A 25749-nucleotide genomic window follows, 5' to 3' on the forward strand; every position below is an offset into this window, starting at 1 on the left:
GCAGAGTGACAATTATTTGTGTTTTGTTGGGATTGTACCTGGAATATGGTGTAAAATCCCGATCCCCACACTAACACGGGTTATACAGACCAAAGGACAAACTGCCGGAGGGTCGGGGCAGAGTGACAATTATTTGTGTTTCGTTGGGATTGTACCTGGAATATGGTGTAAAATCCCGATCCCCACACTAACACGGGTTATACAGACCAAAGGACAAACTGCCGGAGGGTCGGGGCAGAGTGACAATTATTTGTGTTTCGTTGGGATTGTACCTGGAAAATGGTGTAAAATCCCGATCCCCACACTAACACGGGTTATACAGACCAAAGGACAAACTGCCGGAGGGTCGGGGCAGAGTGACAATTATTTGTGTTTTGTTGGGATTGTACCTGGAATATGGTGTAAAATCCCGATCCCCACACTAACACGGGTGATACAGACCAAAGGACAAACTGCCGGAGGGTCGGGGCAGAGTGACAATTATTTGTGTTTTGTTGGGATTGTACCTGGAATATGGTGTAAAATCCCGATCCACACACTAACACGGGTTATACAGACCAAAGGACAAACTGCCGGAGGGTCGGGGCAGAGTGACAATTCTTTGTGTTTTGTTGGGATTGTACCTGGAATATGGTGTAAAATCCCGATCCACACACCAACACGGGTTGTACAGACCAAAGGACAAACTGCCGGAGGGTCGGGCAGAGAGACAATTATTTGTGTTTTGTTGGGATTGTACCTGGAATATGGTGTAAAATCCTGATCCCCACACTAACACGGGTTATACAGACCAAAGGACAAACTGCCGGAGGGTCGGGGCAGAGTGACAATTATTTGTGTTTTGTTGGGATTGTACCTGGAATATGGTGTAAAATCCCGATCCCCACACTAACACAGGTTATACAGACCAAAGGACAAACTGCCGGAGGGTCGGGGCAGAATGACAATTATTTGTGTTTTGTTGGGATTGTACCTGGAATATGGTGTAAAATCCCGATCCCCACACTAACACAGGTTATACAGACCAAAGGACAAACTGCCGGAGGGTCGGGTAGAGTGTTGTGTTTTGTTGTGATTGTACCTGGAATATGGTGTAAAATCCCGATCCCCACACTAACACGGGTTATACAGACCAAAGGACAAACTGCCGGAGGGTCTGGCAGAGTGACAATTATTTGTGTTTTGTTGGGATTGTACCTGGAATATGGTGTAAAATCCCGATCCCCACACTAACACGGGTTATACAGACCAAAGGACAAACTGCCGGAGGGTCGGGGCAGAATGACAATTATTTGTGTTTTGTTGGGATTGTACCTGGAATATGGTGTAAAATCCCGATCCCCACACTAACACGGGTTATACAGACCAAAGGACAAACTGCCGGAGGGTCTGGCAGAGTGACAATTATTTGTGTTTTGTTGGGATTGTACCTGGAATATGGTGTAAAATCCCGATCCCCACACTAACACGGGTTATACAGACCAAAGGACAAACTGCCGGAGGGTCGGGGCAGAATGACAATTATTTGTGTTTTGTTGGGATTGTACCTGGAATATGGTGTAAAATCCCGATCCCCACAATAACACGGGTTATACAGACCAAAGGACAAACTGCCGGAGGGTCCGGACAGAGTGACAATTATTTGTGCTTTGTTGGGATTGTACCTGGAATATGGTGTAAAATCCCGATCCCCACACTAACACGGGTTATACAGACCAAAGGACAAACTGCCGGAGGGTCGGGCAGAGTGACAATTATTTGTGTTTTTTTGGGATTGTACCTGGAATATGGTGTAAAATCCCGATCCCCACACTAACACGGGTTATACAGACCAAAGGACAAACTGCCGGAGGGTCGGGGCAGAGTGACAATTATTTGTGTTTTGTTGGGATTGTACCTGGAATATGGTGTAAAATCCCGATCCCCACACTAACACGGGTTATACAGACCAAAGGACAAACTGCGGGAGGGTCGGGCAGAGTGACAATTATTTGTGTTTTGTTGGGATTGTACCTGGAATATGGTGTAAAATCCCGATCCCCACACTAACATGGGTTATACAGACCAAAGGACAAACTGCCGGAGGGTCGGGCAGCATCTGTGGAGGGAAATGGACCGTCAACACTTCGGGCCGAGACCCTCCCTCTGGACTGAGAGTGGACGGGCAATAGTCCGAGGAAAGAGGTGAGGGGTGGGGATGGGGCAAGAGCTGGGGAGAGAGAGATGGATCCAGGTGAGTGGGGAGGTGGGGAGGTGGAAACAGTGACAGGGGTGGGAGGTGAGTGGTCGGGGCAACACGGGGCTGCAGATGGTGGAAATTAATTCCATAGAGGATGAACAAAGAGAGTATTTGTTATAGAGAGTGCGATGAAGATTCACCAGACTGATCCCTGGAGTGGTGGGGTCATCATATGAAGAAAGATCAAATGCGATAACCCTTTCATTTAGAGAATCGGGGACTGAGAGGTGAACACATTGAAATTCACAATATCATTACCGGCTGAACCAGGGATCCCAGTCTCTGAAACAGGAGTGGACGGTCCGGGACTGAGATGAGGGGAAATGCCTCCACTCCGAGGGTGTTGAATGTCTGTAAATCCCCACCACAGAGGGCGGTGAATACTCGGTGATCGTCCCCACGTAAAACAGAGGCCGGCAGATGTGTGGGGACCGAAGGGATGGAGGAAATGAGGATCCGGCAGAAACATGTGGCCGAGATGGGAGAGCAGCCGCCATCTTGTTGATAGTTAGAGGGGCGGAATGGCCACCTCCTGCTGTTTCTCACTTGATGTTTCATTGTTCCTGTCCAGTGAGGCAGGAGGAATGTGAATAGAAATTAGTGTTTATAAACATAGACTGATTTACATGAAACCTGCACAATTCTGTTCTGGATCTAAAATGTCGGTCGGATCGGAACGGGATTCGAACCCGTAACAGTGACCCAGGGAGGTGGAGGGATGGGACGGGAATATACGGAGGGAAAATGTTAAACATGTACCCGGTGTAAACATGGAATAATGCGGGAGATGCGGTGGGGAGGTCGGGCAGCGTGTGAGGGGCGAGGAGTGGAGTCACCGGGTCACGTGGGGGACCCTCCACCCGTCACGTGATCCCGTTTTACCGCGGATCCGCAGCATCTGCAGCACACACAAAATGCTGGCGGAAAACGGCAGGCCAGGCAGCATCTACAGGGAGAAGCTCTGTCGACGTTTCGGGCCGAGACCCTTCGTCAGGACTAACTGAAAGGAAATATAGTAAGAGATTTGAAAGTACGAGGGGAGGGGGAAATGCGAAATGATAGGAGAAGACCGGAGGGGGAGGGGTGTAGCTAAGAGCTATAAGGTGATTGGCAAAAGGGATACAGAGCTGGAGAAGGGAGAGGATCATGGGATGGGAGGCCTCGGGAGAAAGAAAGAGGGAGGGGGGCACCAGAGGGAGATGGAGAACGGGTACAGTGACGGGCAGAAAGAGAGAAAAGAAGGAGGAGGGTGGAAAAAAAACTAAATATATCAGGGATGGGGTAAGAAGGGGAGGAGGATCATTAACTGAAGTTAGAGAATTCAATGTTCATGCCATCAGGTTGGAGGCTACCCAGACGGTATATGTTATTGTTCCTCCAACCTGAGTGTGGCTTCATCTTGACAGTAGAGGAGGCCATGGATAGACATATCAGAATGGGAATGGGACGTGGAATTAAAATGTGTGGCCTCTGGGAGATCCTGCTTTCCTTGGCAGACCGAGCGTAGGTGTTCAGCGAAATAGTCTCCCAGACTGCGTCGGGTCTCACCAAAGGCCACACCGGGAGCACCAGACGCATTATACCACACCAGCCGACTCACAGGTGAAGTGTCGCCTCACCTGGAAGGACTGTCTGGGGCCCTGAATGGTGGTGAGGAAGGAAGTGTAAGGGCAGGTGTAGCACTTGTTCTGCTTACAAGGATAAGTGCCAGGAGGGAGATCGGTGGGGAGGGATGGGGGGGACAAGGGAGTCGCATACGGAGCGATCCCTGCGGAAAGCAGAAAGGGAATGTGGAGGGAAAGATGTGCTTGGTAGTGGGATCCCGTCGGAGGTGGCGGAAGTTACGGAGAATTATACGTTGGACCCGGAGGCTGGTGGGGTGGTAGGTGAGGACAAGGGGAACCCTATCCCAAGTCGGGTGGTGGGCAGATGGGGTGAGGGCAGATGTGCGGGAAATGGGAGAGATGCATTTCAGAGCAGAGGTGATGACAGACAGACATACTTTATTGACCCCGAGGGAAACTGGGTTTCGTTACAGACGCACCACCAAGAATAGTGAAGAAATATTGCAATATAAAACCATAAATAATTAAATAATAATAAGTTAATCATGCCAAGTGGAAATAAGTCCAGGGCCCGCCTATTGGCTCAGGGTGTCTGACACTCCGAGGGAGGAGTTGTAAAGTTTGGTGGCCACAGGCAGGAATGACTTCCTATGACGCTCAGTGTTACATCTCGGTGGAATGAGTCTCTGGCTGAATGTAATCCTGTGCCTAACCAGTACATTATGGAGTGGATGGGAGTCGTTGTCCAAGATGGCATGCAACTTGGACAGCATCCTCTTTTCCGACACTACCGTCAGAGCCCCTTTGTTTAAAAAAGGAAGACATCTCCTTCGTCCTGGAATGAAAAGCCTCATCCTGAGAGCAGATGCGGTGGAGATGGAGGAATTGCGAGAAGGGGATGGCATTTTTGCAAGAGACAGGGTGGGAAGAATAATAGTCCAGGTAGCTGTGAGAGTCTGTAGGCTTATAGTAGATATCAGTCGATAAGCCGTCTCCAGAGATGGAGACAGAAAGATCAAGAAAGGGGAGGGAGGTGTCGGAAATGGACCAGGTAAATTTGAGGGCAGGGTGAAAGTTGGAGGCAAAGTTAATGAAGTCAACGAGCTCAGCATGCGTGCAGGAGGCAGACCCGATGCAGTCGTCGATGTAGCGAAGGAAAAGAGGGGGATGGATACCCGTATAGACTTGGAACATGGACTGTTCCACATAACCAACAAAAAGGCAGGCATAACTGGGACCCATGTGGGTGCCCATGGCTACCCCCTTGGTTTGGAGGAAGTGGGAGGAGACAAAGGATAAATTATTGAGAGTAAGAACTAATTCCGCTAGACGGAGGAGAGTGGTTGTAGAGGGGAATTGTTTAGGACTGGAATCCAAAAAGAAGCGGAGAGCTTTGAGACCTTCCTGGCCGGGGGTGGAGGTATATAGGGACTGGACGTCCATGGAGAAAATAAGGCGGTGGGGGCGAGGGAACTTAAAATCATTGAAAAAATTCAAAGCGTGAGAAGTGTCACGAACATAGGTGGGAAGGGATTGAACAAGGGGGGGGGATAAGACGGTATCAAGGTATGCAGAAACGTGTTCGGTGGGGCAGGAGCAATCTGAGACAATGGGTCTACCTGGACAGGCAGGTTCAAGGTATCAAGGTATACAGAAATGAGTTCGGTGGGGCAGGAGCAATCTGAGACGGTGGGTCCACCTGGACAGGCAGGTTCAAGGTATCAAGGTATGTAGAAATGAGTTCTGTGGGGCAGGAGCAATCTGAGACAATGGGTCTACCTGGACAGGCAGGTTCAAGGTATCAAGGTATGCAGAAATGAGTTCGGTGGGGCAGGAGCAATCTGAGACAATGGGTCCACCTGGACAGGCAGTTTCAAGGTATCAAGGTATGCAGAAATGAGTTCTGTGGAGCAGGAGCAATCTGAGACGGTGGGTCCACCTGGACAGGCAGGTTCAAGGTATGCAGAAATGAGTTCTGTGGGGCAGGAGCAATCTGAGACGGTGGGTCTACCTGGACAGGCAGGTTCAAGGTATCAAGGTATGCAGAAATGAGTTCTGTGGGGCAGGAGCAATCTGAGACAATGGGTCCACCTGGACAGGCAGGTTCAAGGTATCAAGGTATGCAGAAATGAGTTCTGTGGGGCAGGAGCAATCTGAGACGGTGGGTCTACCTGGACAGGCAGGTTCAAGGTATCAAGGTATGCAGAAATGAGTTCTGTGGGGCAGGAGCAATCTGAGACAATGGGTCCACCTGGACAGGCAGGTTCAAGGTATCAAGGTATGCAGAAATGAGTTCTGTGGGGCAGGAGCAATCTGAGACAATGGGTCCACCTGGACAGGCAGGTTCAAGGTATCAAGGTATGCAGAAATGAGTTCTGTGGGGCAGGAGCAATCTGAGACAATGGGTCCACCTGGACAGGCCGGTTCCGAGGCCCCGCCCACTTACCTGGTGACGCGCTGGCGACATCGCGCATGCTCGGTGGGCAGGAGCAATCTGAGACAATGGGTCTACCTGGTCAGGCAGGTTCCGAGGCCCCGCCCACTTACCTGGTGACGCGCTGGCAACATTGCGCATGCTCAGTACGGGAAGGGCGGTGTTGTTTTTCGTTCTTTGTTGAAGCGGAACGGCGGTGGGATCGGGATCGGGAGGGGGTCCTCACCCTCGCCCCTTGGGGCGGGGAGCCGGGGACGGATCATTCTCTGTGGGGCGACACCAAGAATTTCCTTTCGGTGAGTATTTGCAGGTCCGGAGCGGGGAGGTCTGATGTTAGGCTATTAACTTTCCCGAACTGGAGAACAAAAGGTGGGGGTGGGGGAGGGAGAGAGAAACACAAGGTGATCGGTGAAACCTGAAGGGGGAGGGGATGAACTTTCCCGAACTGGCGGCCTGGCCTCGCTTCCTTCACAGAATCTGCCGGGGTCGGTCCGGGTTGTGAGACCTTCACACCGAACCGTCTGAGATGAGCCACCGCTCAGCCCCTGTTGTTCTGGTCCTGTTAGCAGGATGAAGTAAAACATGTTTCTATATTGTTACTGACAGAGAAATGCACAATTTGTGTTCCGTGTGTTATCTGAATGTACTTGCCTGTGATGCTGCCACAAGTCAGTGTTTCTCTGTCCCTGTACCTTCCCGTACTTGTGCACTTGGCAATAAATTCAACAGGACCTGAGAAATCTCAGTGAGATTTGATTAGTGATGATCATCTTGGCAGCTCGGTAGGTCGAATATATGAGACAGTACACTGTTAAATGCAAAACCCTGAACAGTGTTGATGATCAGAGGGATCTTAGACTCCCTGAGAGAGACTGCACAGATTGATCGGGTGGGTAAGAAGGCAAATGGCGTGGTTGTCTTTATTAGTTGAAGCACTGAGTTCAAAAGTCGGGATTTTCTGTTGGAGCTTTATAAACCGGATGGGGGGTGGTTTGTTTTTTATCCCGTTCTTTGTTGAAGCGGATCGTCTGGGGGATCGGGAGTGGCAGGGAAAGGGTCCTCGCCCCCTCCCCCCCGGGGGAGAAATCAGTTTCCCATCGGTGAGTACTGAGGCCAGTGTCGAGTCGGCAGCTCTGATGTTGGGCAGTGAGTCTCGTTAACTTCCCGAACTGTCGGCCATTTACTCATTTTCCAACTCTCTGGGCCCCTCTAAGACGGACACACTTCACTGATCTCTCCCTGCGAACCAGCAACCCAGGCGGTCAATCTCCACACAATTAAAATGGCGAATCAGCCTCAGGGCAAAGGGGCGCCTATTTAAAACAGAGATTCGGAGACATTTCTGTAGCCAGAGTGTGGAATTAGCAGAGGGAATGTGGAGGCCAGGTTGGGGTTCTTTACTAGGTTCTTGAGTGGTTACGATGAGAAGGCCGTGGAATGGGGCTGAGGAGGGGGAAAAGGGTCACCCTGATTGAACGCCGGAGGAGACTCGATGGGCCAAACGGCCTAATTCTGCTCCTATGTCCTATGGAGCCGGTTTGTTGTCGGGGAGACGCGCCCACCGGTCACGGTATCCTGTTTTCCGCTCTTATTCTACCGCAGATCTGCAGCCTGCGGGTTTTTCCCGAGGACACCCCCCCGCACCCCGGCTCTGTCGATGTGAAAATCGCATCGCGCATGCTCACAGTCTGCGGAATGCAGTGATTTTTGGCCGGCGGAGTCCAAGTGACGGTTTTGTGCTGATGTGGATTTGTTGGAGAAATCTAATATTGGCCAATGAGTCCCGTTAACTTCCCGAACTGTCGACTTCGCCTCGCTTCCTGGAAATCCTCAAAAACGCTTTCACTTCAGATAAGCCGCTTTTAATCCTGCTGATATGTATCTTCTCCCTAATCAGAAAGGAGAATGCCCCAGGTTGTGGGGATCTTTCATTTTACCGAGGGAGTGGGAAGTCCAGAAGGAGTTCATGTAGGGGAGACTGGTTTCTGTGATGAGCTGATCTGTGTCCGTAACTCTGCAGTTCCTTGCAGCCACGGGCAAAGCAGTCGCCGGACCAATGCGTGCAGTATCCGGATGGGAAACTCTTTATGATGCATTGATAAAATTTGCTGATGGGCAAAGCGTATATTCCAAATTTCTTATGGTTTGTTCTAGCTTTGTTATTTTCAGATCTTTTATACAGTAGTATTGTGGTGAGCATTTGGTCCATAACGACAGATGAGGCAGCTCATTAAACTCAGTAACAGTTTTATCGTGATAAACACAAAATAGACCGGCCAGCACGACCCAACCAGTCTCATACAGACGGGAGGTGACCATCACACACCCTGGTTACAGTTAGTGTGACCCAGAAATACACAAGCAAGTAACTGTATAATCCAAGCTAAAAGGTAACAATAAATGAACTGGAACATCCCATCCTAATCCCACAAAAGCATTTTAACACAAGAACAATAAACAGTGCTGCTCATTAGAAATGTAGGGGGTGGGCTGTTGACCAACCCCTCCTCCTGAGGACCATCAGTGATCGTCCTTGATCCCTTCTCCCAGCTGATTCCATCTGCTCATTCCCCGCCCATCTTGTTCAACCTCTGTCCAGCCTGTATCCCACCACCTCAATGATATATATCAACATCTTGTTCAACCTCTGTCCAGCCTGTATCCCACCACCTCAATGATATATATCAACCACCTTGTTCAACCTCTGTCCAGCCTGTATCCCACCACCTCAATGATATATATCAACATCTTGTTCAACCACTGTCCAGCCTGTATCCCACCACCTCAATGATATATATCAACCATCTTGTTCAACCTCTGTCCAGCCTGTATCCCACTACCTCAATGATATATATCAACATCTTGTTCAACCTCTGTCCAGCCTGTATCCCACCACCTCAATGATATATATCAAACATCTTGTTCAACCTCTGTCCAGCCTGTATCCCATCATCTCAATGATATATATCAACCATCTTGTTCAATCTCTGTCCAGTCTGTATCCCACCACCTCCATGATATATATCAAACATCTTGTTCAACCTCTGTCCAGCCTGTATCCCACCACTTCAATGATATATATCAACATCTTGTTCAACCTCTGTCCAGCCTGTATCCCATCATCTCAATGATATATATCAACCATCTTGTTCAATCTCTGTCCAGTCTGTATCCCACCACCTCAATGATATATATCAACCATCTTGTTCAACCTCTGTCCAGTCTGTATCCTATCATCTCAATGATGTATATCAACCATCTTGTTCAACCTCCATCCAGTCTGTGCTGCCTGGGGTGATGGTAGTGGCAGATACATTGGGACTTTTAAGAGATATTTAGATCAGCACATGAATGTGAGGAAAATGGAAGGATATGGACATTGTTCTGGCAGATGGGATTAGTTTAGCTGGCCATTTCATTAATTGAATAGACTGAGCACTGTGCTGTACTGTTCTGTGTTCTGTGTCTCTTGTTGAGAGGTTTTGGGGTAATGGAGGCAAAAGGAGTGAGTGGGAACAACAGGTCACTGGAGTCCAATGTGGGAAATGTGAGATCACCCACTTCTGCAGGAGAAACTGAAATCCTGAGTGTGTTAAAATGGAGAGTTTAAGTGCAGTGGGTAGAGAGGGAGGTGAAAGGTACATTGTATTTATTGTAAGAGTTATTGGGTGTAAGAGTGAAATGACATTAACAATTACTTGCGTTTTGTTGAGATTGTACCTGGAATATGGTGTAAAATCCCGCTCCCCATACTGACATGGGTTATATAGACCTGCTGTTGAAGAAAGGCTTAAAAAAATAAACCAGCAAACTATAGACCAGTGCTTCTGACATCAGTATTAGAAGCACTGCATATATAAGTATTTGAAAAGACAAGACTGACTTGGAACAGTCAGCATGACTTTGTTTACTCCTGACAACACACACAATTTTTTTTTGATGAGGTTATGGGGTATGTTACCAGGAAAGTAGATAAAGGCAATGAAGTGTATGTTGTTCACATGGTCTTCTGCAAGCATTTAACAATCCTGCGTGGGAGGTTTGTCAAGAAAATTCATTTGCATCACGTTCAACGTAAGGAAGTAAATTGGAGTAGACAATGGCATTTTGGGAGAAGGTGGACTGTGATGGTAGATGATTGTCTCCATTAGAAGGTGGACTGTGATGGGAGATGATTGTCTCCATTAGAAGGTGGACTGTGATGGTAGATGATTGTCTCCATTAGAAGGTGGACTGTGATGGTAGATGATTGTCTCCATTAGAAGGTGGACTGTGATGGTAGATGATTGTCTCCATTAGAAGGTGGACTGTGATGGTAGATGATTGTCTCCATTAGAAGGTGGACTGTGATGGTAGATGATTGTCTCCATCAGCAGGTGGACTGTGATGGTAGATGATTGTCTCCATCAGAAGGTGGACTGTGATGGTAGATGATTGTCTCCATCAGAAGGTGGACTGTGATGGTAGATGATTGTCTCCATTAGAAGGTGGACTGTGATGGTGGATGATTGTCTCCATTAGAAGGTGGACTGTGATGGTAGATGATTGTCTCCATTAGAAGGTGGACTGTGATGATAGATGATTGTCTCCATCAGAAGGTGGACTGCGATGGTAGATGATTGTCTCCATTAGAAGGTGGACTGCGATGGTAGATGATTGTCTCCATCAGAAGGTGGACTGTGATGGTAGATGATTGTCTCCATTAGAAGGTGGACTGTGATGGTAGATGATTGTCTCCATCAGAAGGTGGACTGTGATGGTAGATGATTGTCTCCATTAGAAGGTGGACTGTGATGGTAGATGATTGTCTCCATCAGAAGGTGGACTGTGATGGTAGATGATTGTCTCCATTAGGTGGACTGTGATGGTGGATGATTGTCTCCATTAGAAGGTGGACTGTGATGGTAGATGATTGTCTCCATTAGAAGGTGGACTGTGATGATAGATGATTGTCTCCATCAGAAGGTGGACTGCGATGGTAGATGATTGTCTCCATTAGAAGGTGGACTGTGATGGTAGATGATTGTCTCCATCAGAAGGTGGACTGTGATGGTAGATGATTGTCTCCATTAGAAGGTGGACTGTGATGGTAGATGATTGTCTCCATCAGAAGGTGGACTGTGATGGTAGATGATTGTCTCCATTAGAAGGTGGACTGTGATGGTAGATGATTGTCTCCATCAGAAGGTGGACTGTGATGGTAGATGATTGTCTCCATTAGAAGGTGGACTGTGATGGTAGATGATTGTCTCCATTAGAAGGTGGACTGTGATGGTAGATGATTGTCTCCATCAGAAGGTGGACTGTGATGGTAGATGATTGTCTCCATTAGAAGGTGGACTGTGATGGTAGATGATTGTCTCCATTAGAAGGTGGACTGTGATGGTAGATGATTGTCTCCATTAGAAGGTGGACTATGATGGTAGATGATTGTCTCCATTAATCGTTGGGTCCGTTGCTGTTTGTCATCTATATCAAAGATTGGGATGGTAATGTTTTTAACTTGATAAGCACATTTACCTGTGACACCAAGATTAGGGGTGTAGTTGACAGAGAGGCAAATTATCTATCATAGGTTACAGGGCTCTGGAACAGCTGGAAATACTGAGCTGAAAATGGCAGATGGAATTTAATGCAGGCAAGTGTGAAGTGTTGTGCTATGGTAGGTCTTACACAGTAAACAGTAGAGCACTAACGTTGCGGTGGAACAAAAGGATCTGGGAATAGAGGTCCATAATTCATTGAAAGCAGTGCCACAGGCAGATAGGGTAGTTAATAAATGCTTTTGGCATAGTGACCTTCATCAATTAAATTATTGACTACAGGAGATGGGATGTTATTTTGAAGTTGTATATGACATCGGTGAGTCCAAATTTAGAGTATTGTGTGTAGTTTTGGTCACCTACCTACAGGATAGTTTTGGACTTTAATCCTTGAAATGCTACAAAATTGAGAGGAGATTTGATAGAGCAGTGCAATATGAAGATGGGTATAGATAGGTAAATGCAAGCAGGTCTTTTCCACTGAAGTTGGGTGGAACGACAACCAGAGATCATGCATCATGGGTGAAAGATGAAAAGTTTTAGTGGGACATGAGTGGATAAGTCTTCAATCAGAGGGTTGAGAGAATGTGGAACGAGCTGCCAACAGAAGTGGTACATGCGAGCACGATTTCAGAACCGATGGGAAATCCGTCAGGACTCTGGTGAAGTCATTGTCGGACAGCGTGATGGAGTCGAAGTGAGGGGCTGGCAACTGGGCTGCACCCAGGGAGAACGTCTGAAAGGTCTCGGCGTGGACCAGTCTCTGCCTCGGCAGGTCGACCAGCAGGCTGTGAGCCCGCAAAAAATCCGCACCCAGAAGCGGTTGGGCTACGGCGGCCAGTGTGAAGTCCCACGTGAACCGGCTGGAGCCAAACTGTTGCTGCACCGTACGGGTGCCGTAGGTCCGTACTGTGCTGCCGTTCACGGCCCTCGGGGGGGACCCGGTGCCCTACTGCGGGTGTCGTAACTCGTCGGAGGTAAGACGCTGATCTCGGCACCGGTGTTGACCGAAAAACGGCGTCCCGACCTCTTGTCCCACACATACAGGAGGCTATCCCGATGGCCAGCCGCCATAGCCATCAGCGGCGGCTGGCCCTGGCATTTCCCGGGAACTTGCAGGGCAGGTTACAGCGGCGGACTTCTGCGCCCCACCGCTGGTGGTAGAAGCACCATTTGTTGGGCTCCTCACCCCTGCCACTGGGGTTAGCGGGCTCTGCGGCCGGGCCTGGTCTGGTCTGCTGCTGGAAGCGTGGCCTGGTGATCTGTGTGACGGACGCCCCACTCACCTTCTTGGCGTTCCACAGCAAGTCCGCCCGGGCTGCCACCTTCCGGGGGTCGCTGAAATCCGCGTCGGACAGCAACAGGCGTATGTCCTCGGGCAGCTGCTCCAGGAATGCCTGCTCAAACATAAGGCAGGGTGTGTGTCCGCCGGCCATCTCATTCATTAAAGCCGATGGAGGTCTGTCTCCCAAGCCATCCAGGTGCAGTAAGCGGGCAGCCCGCTCGCGCCGTGAGAGTCCGAAAGTCCTTATGAGTAGGGCTTTGAAGTCCGTGTATTTGCCATCCTCCGGGGGCGACTGTATGAACTCCTCAACCTGGGCGGCTGTCTCCTGGTCGAGGGAGCTCACCACGTAGTAGTAACGTGTGTCCTCTGAGGTTATCTGCCGAACGTGGAATTGGGATTCAGCTTGCTGGAACCATAGGTGAGGTCGCAGCGTCCAGAAGCTTGGCAGTTTCAACGAAACCGCGTGAACAGAGGAGGCATCGTCCATCTCCGGTCCAAATATCGTTTGGACCGTCGGGGTCACCAATTGTAGCGGTGTGCTACACGTAGCGCTAAAATAACGACACTGAGTCGGTAAACTGCAGTTAAAGAAGAAGATTTTATTTGAACTTCACAGCCTCGCTTTAAAGCCTCCCTGATCCCACCCTCCCCAGGCGCGGATGCTGTAGGGGGCACGTACTCACTGTCCCGCGCAGGCTTTTCCCTTTGTTGGTGAAGCAGAGTTGGCGCCCTTTTGGGACTGGCCTTTGTGCCGGCGCGCTGGCTATTTGTGAGCCGGTTCGAGTGTGCTAGGAAGTGGGTCGCCACAGATGGGGGAATATGGCTACTGTGCAGGTGGGTGGGAACAGGTGGTTTAAATGGCTCAGACAATGCACCTGTACTGTGTTCTGTTTCGATATGACTCTCTAACCATGACTGCTTGATCACAGACAGAAGTTTGATTGAGTAAAGATCCGAAATTAATATCAGACTTGAATAATTCACACCTTAATTCCCCAAGAATACTCAACAGCCTGGATGTGTTTAAACTGCCCACACGTTCCCCACACGTTCCCTGTCACGGATATTTCGTAACCAGGGAAAGACAAAATGCTGGAGTAACTCAGCAGGTCCGGGCAGTATGTATGGAACTGAATACAACGGGAACGTTTCGGGCCGAGACCCTTCAGTGGAACTGGAAAGGACGAGGGAAGAGGCAATATCATTGATTGATTTGGAAGGTGCAGGTTGCTTTTGTGTGAGACTCGGAGCTCAGGGTTTGTGTTTAAACAGCTGCCTGCATATTCCTCTGAACAGGGAGCAGCCTTTCTGCTGAAACCAATTCAAACTGGTTTGACATTTCACTCTCGATCACATAAACAAAGTCACTTCAGTGTTCTGTTTAACCAGTTCTGCATATGCAAATGTGCTAAACTGTTAATAGTTTGCAAGGAACCTGTAACATGTCATAAACGACACTACCGATGGGCTTGAACCAGCTACATTACCAGTTACAGTAGCTGTCCTGTTTGCTGTGAGTTTGCAGAATTTAATTTTTTTTACTTCAAACTCTCATTATCTGCAGTTGTTTTTAAACTTTTTTTCACGATACTTTAAAAAAAAGATCCACGCCATTCCCAACTGTGACATTCCTTAATACAAAGACACGACACAGTGTATGAAAAGTGCATCTTTCCCAGAATTGCCAATAACCCTTAAAATATTGTTGATGTAAGGGTAAAGGTGAGGGGCAGAATGAGGTGGAGAGAGAGAGAGAGGTTGAGCAGGGAGAGGGGAAAAAGTCAGGGCGAGGGTCTGTTACGTACCCCGTAACTGGGTGTCTAACCAGCAGAGAAAGAAGAATTTGTTGGAGTCTGGTGGTACTATACTAAAGGTGTTTATTAATAAAAATAAGCAAAACCATATCAATAATGCAAATATACATATAAAACCAGTTAGCAGTAATAACCTAAAAGTGTAGGAATAATAATAATAATCAATAATAAACAAGCTCTATTGATGTCTAGGGGTAAATAAATTGTCATAGAAAAGTATAAAGTTCAGTTCAGTTCATGAGTGCTGATGTACTTATAGTTGTATTGTAATGGTTGGAGAGAGAGAGAGAGAGTGAGATGTAACAGCTACAGTCAAGCAAACCTTCCTTTGCTTTCTCAATCCGCCGTATCGGGGTGGTCATTCAGTTATGACCTCTCCGTCCTTCAGCTACACCGTTCTTCTGTGGTGGACTCGTCACTCTGACATGAGTGGACACACACACAAGTCCCCACCGGCCCTGCGTTAACACTGATTGCCTTAATGACCGACCTCCTGGTTCGGTCTTCGAAGCCCCCACCTTTCTTGTGGGTTCCAACACTCAAATCAGTGTCCACTGGTGTGTCTGGAGGGTGTCTCTCCAGACCTGTCTTTTTATCCCTACTAACGGGGACTCAGCTATCCATCACTCCTGAATGACTGTGTCCATCAAATAAGGCCACTCCTTCAATCCACTGAGGAATGTTTATGAGCAAACTATTGTCCTTGCAGTGAAACAGTAAATAACTCAAAAAGGAGTCACAATATGGTTAATCAGCAATTTCCCCCTCTCTCTTATCTGTCGCCAATGTTCTTGCTTGTTTTTCCATCTCTCTTTCTCATGGTCAGCATAGCAACAGTAATAGTTTGTGTTTCTCAGGAGGGGAATGGTCTCACATGGTGGATTGGATAGTGGACTACTTGACAGATAGACCTCAGTATGTGCGGTTGGGAGACTGTAGTACTCTCTCCGGTCCTGTTCACCCTGTACACATCAGACTTCCAATATAACTCGGAGTCCTGCCATGTGCAGATGTTCGCTGATGACACGGCCATAGTGGGGTGCGTCAGGAATGGACAGGAGGAGGAGTATAGGAAACTGATACAGGACTTTGTGATATGGTGCAACTCAAACTACCTGCGTCTCAATATCACCAAGACCAAGGAGATGGTGGTGGACTTTAGGAGATCTAGGCCTCATATGGAGCCAGTGATCATTAATGGAGAATGTGTGGAGCAGGTTAAGACCTACAAGTATCTGGGAGTACAGTTAGACGAGAAGATAGACTGGACTGCCAACACAGATGCCTTGTGCAGGAAGGCACAGAGTCGACTGTACTTCCTTAGAAGGTTGGCGTCATTCAATGTCTGCAGTGAGATGCTGAAGATGTTCTATAGGTCAGTTGTGGAGAGCGCCCTCTTCTTTGTGGTGGCGTGTTGGGGAGGAAGCATTAAGAAGAGGGACGCCTCACATCTTAATAAGCTGGTAAGGAAGGCGGGCTCTGTCGTGGGCAAAGGAATGGAGAGTTTAACATCGGTAGCTGAGCGAAGGGCGCTGAGTAGGCTACGGTCAATTATGGAAAACCCTGAACACCATCCAGAGACAGAGATGCAGTTTCAGCGACAGGTTACTATCGATGCAATGCTCCTCAGACAGGATGAAGAGGTCAATACTCCCCAATGCCATTAGGCTTTACAATTCAACCGCCAGGACTTAAGAACTTTTTTTAAAGCTATTATTAATGCTTTTTGAGATAGTGATTTAGATGCATATCATATTTTTTACTGAGTTAAGTATTGTATGTAATTAGTTTTGCTACTATAAGTGTATGGGACATTGGAAAAAAAGTTGAATTTCCCCATGGGGATGAATAAAGTATCTATCTATCTATCTATCTAACTCTGTACCCCATTGTCCATCAGGTCTATTCATCACTCATAACAGGTCTATGAGGTGGACAGGGAGCAACTAAGATGAAGGTGAGTCAGTGGAGTAGGTAGACGAGGGGTAGATGATGGGACACAATGGGGAGACAGCGGGAGGGAATATGATTAGAGAGAAAGGGACAGAGAGGGATTTTGGTAAAGAAAATTTATTTGCTCCACGTTCAACGTAAGGAAGTAAATTGGCATAGACAGTGGAGCTTTGGGCGAAGGCTGACAATGATAGTAGATGATTGTCTCCCTGATTGGGGGTTTATGACCGGTGGAGAGCCACAGAAATGGTAGTTGGGCCATTGCTGTTTGTCATCTATGATAATGTGTTTAACTTGATAAGCACATTTGCATGTGACAGCAAGATCAGGGGTGTAGTTGGCAGAGAGGCAAGTTATCATAGGTTACAGTGGGCTCTGGCACAGCTGCAAATTGCAGATGCAGGTAAGTGCAAAGTGTTGCACTATGTAGGTCTTACACAGTAAATGATAGCGCACTAAGGAGTGCGGTGGAATAAAAGGAATAAGACATTGCTGAGTTTGAATTTGGAGTATTGACTGCAGTTTTGGTCATCTATCTATAGAAGAGAAATAAATAAGGTTGAAACAGTACTGGGAAAAGGTGCGGGTTGTTTTTCTGGGAGATTCCAAGCTCAGGGTCTGGTGGAAGCAACTGTTTGGCCCTGCACATTCCACAGAACCACAGGCAGTTCTTCTTAAAGCAGAACTTTAGGCCATTCTGCTAAAACCATATCCAACTGGTTTGAAGTTTCCCTCTCATTTGGGTTTGAAAACATTCACATTATTAGTCTGCTTAACTATTTCTGCTGCAGGGAGGGTCAATGAATGTGAAAGCTGATATAAAGAACACTACCGATGATTTTGAAACCACAACGTTACCAATTACAGTTGATGCTCTGCTTGCTGTGAGTTTCTGGAATTTTATCATTTCTTCCTTCAGACTCACATTGTCTATATTTGTTTCTAAAATATTCTTTTCATGATTCCTTAAAAAATCAGTTTGTGACAGTCACCGGACCATGAGACACAGGAGCAGAATTCAGCCTATCAATTCAGCTCCGATATTCCATGATGGCTGATCCCCGATCCCACTCAACCCTATACATCTACCTTCTTGCCATATCCTTTGATGTTCTGAATGATCAGGAGACAATCAACTTTTGCCTTAAATACACCCACGGATTGTCCTCCACTACAGTCTGTGACAGATTCACTACTCTCTGGCTAAAACAAATCCTTCTTTAATCTTTTCTAAACTGTCGCCCCTCAATTTTAAGGCTGCAACCTCCAGATTTGGATGCCTTCACCACAGGACCCATCCTTTCCACATTCACCCCAGCCAGTCCTTTTAATAGTCAGTAGGTGTCAATGAGATTCCCCAGCATTTTTCTAAATTCCAGTGAGTACCGACCCAAAGCTGCCACATGCTCCTCATATGTGAACCCCTTCATTGCTGGAATCATCCTCATGAACCTCCTGCGGTCACTCAACAACGACAACACATGCTTTCTGAGATATTGTGTCCAAAACTGTTGATGACACTTGAAATATGGCCTGATTAATGTCTCATAAAGACTCAGAATTTTCTCCTTGCTTTTATATTCTATTCCCCTTAAAATAAATGACAACATTGCACTTGCCTTCTTTATCACAGACTCAACCTATAAATTAACCTTCCAGGAGTCAGACCCGAGTACACCTGATTCCCTCTGCACCTCTGATGTTTGAACATTCTCCCATGCAGATGACAGTCTACATTATTAGACGGGGATAGACAGGCGATAGCTGGGCAGGAAAAAGAAGGAGAGATGGAGAGGGATGAAGGCATGAGAGAGCGGGGAAGGGTGTGGGGAAAGAGGAAGGAGAGTTGAGCATGGGATGAGTAGAGCACGGGAGGGGGATGGAGAGAGCTTGGGGTAGGTGGGGAAGGAGAGGGTGGGAGGAAAAGTGGACGGGGGGTGGGAGAAGAGCGCAGCGGGGAGGGGGCAAGTGGGAGGACAGCGCGGGAAGGAAAGCGAGTGTTTTGTAATGAGCGACAGACACTATATAACCGAATAACCTCGGGTGTAGCGGCTCAGACTGACATCTCTGTGTATGGTGAGCACACCGCTCACCCGGCACCTCACTGAATTCTGTCCGGTTTCAACATCACAATAAGTGTTGTCTCTGATTCTTCAGAACCAGGGAGCATTTACAATGGGGTTTGGCTTTTGTCGGGCTCGGGAGGGAAGTCAGTGGGAGAAGGGAACTCTGAAATCTTCAAATTGACAAATTAATTATTGACCAAATGAATTAAAATAAACAATTACCTTCAACTACAAACATTCTCCAGTTGGTTTCTACTGAGATGCTGTAGAAAAACCTTTCTGCAGTGATATGCGAACTGTCCCCACAGGGCAGTGAAAGAGTCTCTCTCCCTCTTCGCCCTCCCTGACACACACTCACTCACATACACAGGAAAAACTATTGAGAATACAGAACTACTGTAAGATATTGGCATTCGAAACATCGCCATGGACTATGCCACAGATCAATTCATTTAATTAAGTAGCAAATATATATATATATTAAAACTACAGATATTGGGTGTTTGAAGTAAAATAAACTACTGGAAACTCTCAATGTCTAATAGCAATTGTAATAAGTAGACATTCAGATTGCAGACACTGGTGAACTTTCTTTTCTATATCATTGGTGTTTTAATGTTTTTTCCTGTTACAGAAATATTTAAATTCAGTGTTAAATTGGCTTTCTTCACAGTTGAAGGTGAGCGCGAAATGTTGAAGTAGTATTGTAGCGGGGTGCTACACGCAGCGCTGAAATTACGACACGGAGTCGATAAACTGCAGCCACAGAAAAAGTTTATTTCAAAAACACAGTCTTGCTTTAAAGCCTGTCTTCCCCACTCGATACTTCGAGAGGCACGTAACTGAAACTCCTTGAGGCTATCTACCTTTGTCTCTGGCTCTGGCTAATTGTCAGCCGGTTCGAGTGTGCTAGTAATTGGGTTGCCACAGTTTGTTTGTTTTCAGCAGAGAAGCCGCTCCCTGCTCCGAGGAATGCCTGCGTGTCAGAATTTGCCCTGCAGACAGGCAGCAGCTTGCACACAGAAAATTGCACTGTGAGTCTCACAGAGCAGCAACATCAGCCCCTCCCCCATAGTTACTAAATGACTCTCGTCTGATGGTCTGGTGTAAAACTAGAAGAAAACGACTTGAAAATATACCCACAGGGAGACTAAATGTTCTTAGTGAATTAAGGTGAATTCAGCTTCTGCTCTTTATTTCTGATCTTTACTTCCAGTTGACACATTACCCGTGTTTTGGATCAGTGATCAAGAAGTTACTTGCAAACAAGAGAACATTTGCAGATGCTGGAGCAACACACACAAAATGTTGGAGAAACTCAGCAGGCCCGACAGCATCTAGGAAAAGAGTGAACAGATGACGTTTTGGGCCGAAACCCTTCGGCAAGACTCCTTTCCCAGATGCTGCCTGGCCTGCTGAGCTCTTCCGGCATTTTGTGTGTATTGGAAGAAGTTATTCGCTTTATTTTGTCTCTTCTGGCGGTCGTGGTATTTGTGTTCTTGCATTATCCTGTCTGCGCAGTTGAGATTCTCCACAATTCATGTCAAGGTTAAAAACAGTTCCTGAATCAGGGGTTACGATTCCAAAGCAAGTGTGCAAAAAGATGTTTAGTCAACATGGCTTCTGTTTCTAAAACTTGTGACTTCAGATGATTGCATGTCGTTTTTCTCGTGACTGTGTTTATTGTTGGTGTTTCGAGCTGATTTCCTCAACGTCCTTTAAAAGAAAAGACGTTGATTCTGTTCAAGGTCTCGGTACATAACAAACATTGGGGGTGGGGTGACCAGTTACAGAAAGCGACAGGCGGCATTGCAGAGCGAACACCATGATTTCACTGTGTGGGGCAGCAGGCTCGATGGGCTGAGTGGCCAATTTCTGCCTGGTCTGTGCACAAGAAAAGCTCTGACTACAGAGTTACTGTAAACTAAGTTAATAAGTACGGACCACGGCAAATAACCTCCTGTTGAACAAAAAAACAACTATTGCAGTAATTAAGTTATCCAGAACGTTGACCGAGATGATAAGCAACAATGAACCTAGCACCGACCCCCACTGCACCCCACGAGTCACTGGTCTCCAGTCAGAGAGTCAAACCATCTTCCACCACTTACTGGCTTCTCCCGCAAAACCAATGTCCAAACCAATTTACCACCTCATTCTGAATGCCAAACCTTCTTGACTAATCTCCCAGGTGGGACTCTGCCAAATGTCTTGCTACATTGTACTGAACTATATATTTTTAATTCAGTAAATTAACTGTTCTCTCTCCCAGAGCAGTAAGTGTCACGTTGTTCCAGTCTGATAACTGACCAACAACATTATTGCACATCATACCTTCACTGCTCTGGGGAGAAACGAACCATAAAAGTTAGGAAATGGGGGGAGGGGGGTGTAGAGACTTTGTGTAGCTGTGCTGTTGCCCATTGTCTGAGTCCAGGATCTGATGACCCCAGGGCTGCTGCAGGACCATCCACACTGCAAGTGTCCTCTCAGGGCAGTGGGAACGAGTCTGTTTCAAAAAGCCTCGGATATCCCTGTGAACGCAGCCCCAAATCGGCAATGCCCAGAGTCCGGCTCTCTGGAAAGTGAAATGATAAAGATGTTTTCCCATCGCTGACAAGTGGAGCAGTGGCATTACTGGCTCACGATGGCTGTTATTGTCCCAGGGATGAGGATGTGATCTTTGGCCGTCCAGCTGCACAGTTTGTTATTGGGGAACAGAGAAGAACACGGGAAGTGGATCTTCAGCCCGATGGACTCAATCGGAATTAATCCCCAAAGAGTCATCAGGAGGATGTGTCATATCACAGGCATACGTAGTGAATGTTGTTGGCTTTGTGGCAGCAGTACAATGCAATATATAATAGTAGAGAAAAAACTGCATTACAGTAAATATCTGTTACTAAAAGTTAAACAATTATTGCAAAAATGAATTCAGTGAAGTAGGTTCATGGGTTCCATGTCAATTCAGAAATGGGATGGCAGAGGGTAGAAAGTGGTTCCTAACTAGTTGAGTGTGTGCCTTCAATCTCCTGTACCACCTTCCTAGTGATACCAATGAGAAGAGGGCATCTCCTTGGTGAAGCAGATCCCTAATGACTGATGCCGCCATTTTGAGGCATCGCTCCATGACGATGTCCTGGATGCTACGAAGGCTACTGCCCATGATGGAGCTGACTGAATTGACAACTTTCCTCAGAGTATTTCGATCCTGTGCAGTAGCTTCATCACTTCCCCCACCCCACCATATGAAGCAGCGTGCAGACAGTTAGAACAATTTTTACGGTACAACTGCAGAAATCCGCTAGTCTTTGGTCACATCCCAAATCCCATCAAACTCCTAATGAAATATAACGGCTGCCGTGCATTCTTTGTAACTGCATCGATATGCTGGGCCCTGGATAGATCCTCAGAGATGCTGACACACAGGGACATGAAGTTGCTCACTCTTTCCACTGCTGACCAAACAATGATGATTGTTGTGTGTGTGTGACCTCATTTTACCCATTCAGAAGTCCACAATTAGAACATTGGTCTTACCGATATTGAGTGCAAGTTTGTTGCTGCAACACCACTCATCCAGGTGATATATCTCGCTCCTGTTTGCCTTCTCCTCACCATCTGAAAATCTGCCAACAATAGTGGTGTCATTAGCAAATTTGTCACTGGCATCTGAGCAGTGCCAAACCGCACAGCCATGGGTGCAGAGAGAGTAGGGCAGTGGGCAAATCACATATCCTTGAGGCGCACCAGTATCGATGGTGATGTGCAGGCATTACATCCAAACCGCACAGATTGTGGTTTTCTGTTGAGGAAATTGAGGACCCGGTTGCAGAGGGAGGTAGAAAGGCCAGTGGTTCGAGCCTTTTGATCAGAACTGTAGGAATAATTGCATTACACACTGAGCTCTGGTTGAGAAACAGCATTCTGATGTAAGTATTCATATTGTCAAGGTAATCCAAAGCCGTGTGAGGAGTGGATGAGATTGCATTGTGACCTATTGTGGATACAGGTAAATTACAGTGGGCCCAGGTCCTTGCTGAGAGAAGAGCTAATTCTAGCCATCGCAAACCTCTCACTTCATTTCATCACAGTAACTGTTATTGCTATGGACGATAATCATTAATGCAACTCACACTGCTCTTCCTGGGCACTGGTGTAATTGTTAGCCTTTAGTCTGCGGAACCAAAATGCTCCCACGAACGGAGCCTTTGTTGCAGCGCAGATGGAATTAAACACTGCCGGATAAACGTTTATGAAACCTGAACGTTTTTCTTTGTTGTACTGCATTTTTATCCTGTCCTTTAATTAGTAATTAAAATCAAAAGAATTTTTTTTTCTCTTGTCTGTCTTCATCCTAAAATATTCATAGTTGCATTTTACAAAAGAGGACACATCTATGATGTTGTGCTTTTCTCAGTCCGTGTGAAAATTTCCGGCTCAGAGCAATGGTTGATCCATGTAGCTGCAAAAATAGTAATTAGAGGGAACATTGGAGACTGAACCACGTTACATTCTATGCATATTAATCACGATTGAATATGGTACATTATCGTGCTTCCTGTTATAGAGGAGATGTTAAAAGTCAATAGAGTGGACAAAACAGTTTCACCGGGAGCCTCTCTGGTATCCAGGAAATAGTAATGAATAACGCAAGAAAAATTAATAATAATTTCGCCTTGTCCGTGGGAGCGTACTGTGAGGCAATGATGCTCAGGTGCTTAACAATATAGAACTAATATTGAGCAGCGAATAACTAGACGGTCCATTTACTATAAATTCAAGAGCTTTTCATTTTCTTTTCTCGAAAGATCACTATTAGTGCCCCGATAATCACTTTTACTATCTTTTCAGAACACTGTGTGTAGTACCTGCCCCATTATATGTATGTGCAAGGATATGATGTGGGCCAAATTGCGCAATTAAGCATTCAGCATATCATGCATCATCCTGGATAATCCCAGTTCTGATACTGGGTCTTCCAAAGTGTCTTTTTCCACAGATGCAATCTGATGTACCGAGTTTCCAGCACTTTATAAGAGGACACAGGAATATGGCATTGGGGCGGGAAAAAAAATCAACCATGTTTGAATGATGGAGGAGACTCGATGGACTGAATCACTTCATTCTGCTCTGATATCTTATCATGACTGAATGATGAGTCCTTCATATCCCGTATCAGGATTTGTGACGTGTGAGGGACAATTACAGATTTGTTCCATGAAATCTTTTTATTTGTCTTCAGCGTTTAAATTTCAGTGAGATTCGCTTTTGAAAAAATTGAGCAGAAATATTTTTTCTCCTTTGTATTGTTAACGTGCTTCATTATCTCTCTGGTTAAAGTTAGACCTGCGGTGAGAGATTTATTGGAAGAAAAGCCCGCAGCTGGAAAGAAGCCACGACTGAGAACGAGGGAACAGCGACAAGTGAACCAGCCCGAGGACTGAGAGTACCAACTGAAGAGAACCCTCTGACTCAGAGTTTTCATTGATTCAGTCAGGAGAAAGTTTGGTGAGTCTCATTCACTCGAACACTGGCCCTGTAAACATTACATATCTTTACAAAGGAAGGTGTGAAATAGGTGGAATGCCTCGGTCAGACCAAGTTGCAATCACTCCAGGTCTGGTAATGTGCTTTCAGAAGCCCAGCTCTTTACAGTCACTCACATTCTCTGAGTGTTTGCTCATTTGAAGGTCCTGCATCATCTGAAGTAGCTTTTAGTTATTTCTGATGTTTCCTTGTTATGTTATAATCATCTTAAAATGTGTTGACAATTTCCTCCCTTTATAAGAAGCCCCAAGTGTGTCGTGTTGTAGTGATTGTAGAAATGTGGAATTACCATGAACTGCAGCAACATGCCCTTGATCCCATTGGCTATTGCAATCTGCAGTGATATACTTACCCTCGAATATATCGTCGCGTAGGCTTCTGCTGAGAACAGACCATTTATAAAGCAAAATATCCCAACTCTGCATTTTATTCAGTCCTCACTAGCACATGGCAACCCATAATTTACACTGACATACCTTGGCGTCATCAAGTACTTTTCTGCTAATTACATTGTCAGAACCTGTGAACGTGACATTAAGCAGAGGTGGAAATTCAAAGTTATGTTCTTATGGACGTTGCACATTGGACTTCAGCAAAGCCTTTGACAAAGTGTCACGTGGCAGCTTGGTCTCGGTGATCAGGTCCCATGCTGTCCGGAGAGAGCAAATTGGATGTATTCAAAATTAGCTTCAAGGTAGCAAGCAAAGGGTGCTGGTTGAAGATTTCTCCTCACAATGGAGGCGAGTAATTAGCGGTGTGCCGTGTGGCTACAAGTTGGGACCTTTGATATTCGTTATTTTATTGCAATGATTTGGATGCGGTTGCACAAGGATTACTTAACTTGTAAGTTCGCAGAATGCACAACGTTAGTAGTTGCTGTTCACAGTGAAGATGATCGTAGCATCTAGGGGATCTAAATGGACAGGGGCTGGTAAAGAGATTGCAAACCCAATCTGATCAGCAGCGGATTCATGCAGATGTTGGGGATCATGTGGAGGAAACAGCCAGAGGAAGTGGATGAGGCAGGTGCAGTTGCATAATTCAAAAAGCAGTTGGGGTGTGTAGATGGAGTGAAGAGGCCAGAAGGGAGATGGCCCCATCACAGGAAATTGTGACCATCACAGTGGGCACTGTGGTTGGCATTGTCTCGTTGGGCTGAACGCTCTGAATTTGGATTTTATTGCTCTGTGACTCTGTCAGTAGATGCCCCAGGTATCAGTGGACAGATATGGTGTGGCAGTGGTTACTAACAGGGAATGTTTGGTCTCCATGCCAAATGCTACAGGGGATGGAAATACTG

At 46.6% G+C, this 25749-nt stretch overlaps 1 protein-coding gene across 1 annotated transcript in view; it reads left to right on the forward strand.

Annotated features, from left to right (window-relative positions):
• LOC140722359 (NACHT, LRR and PYD domains-containing protein 3-like) overlaps positions 1–25749 on the forward strand; it is a 219846-nt gene that overhangs the window by 148454 nt on the left and 45643 nt on the right. Inside the window, exon 2 of the mRNA XM_073037122.1 lies at positions 24243–24410. The gene's annotated coding sequence lies outside the window, so the exon portion shown is untranslated. The remainder of the gene's footprint in view (positions 1–24242; positions 24411–25749) is intronic.

This window comes from Hemitrygon akajei, unplaced genomic scaffold (genome assembly GCF_048418815.1).
Source record: "Hemitrygon akajei unplaced genomic scaffold, sHemAka1.3 Scf000075, whole genome shotgun sequence".
Classification (NCBI taxonomy): Eukaryota; Metazoa; Chordata; class Chondrichthyes; order Myliobatiformes; family Dasyatidae; genus Hemitrygon; species Hemitrygon akajei.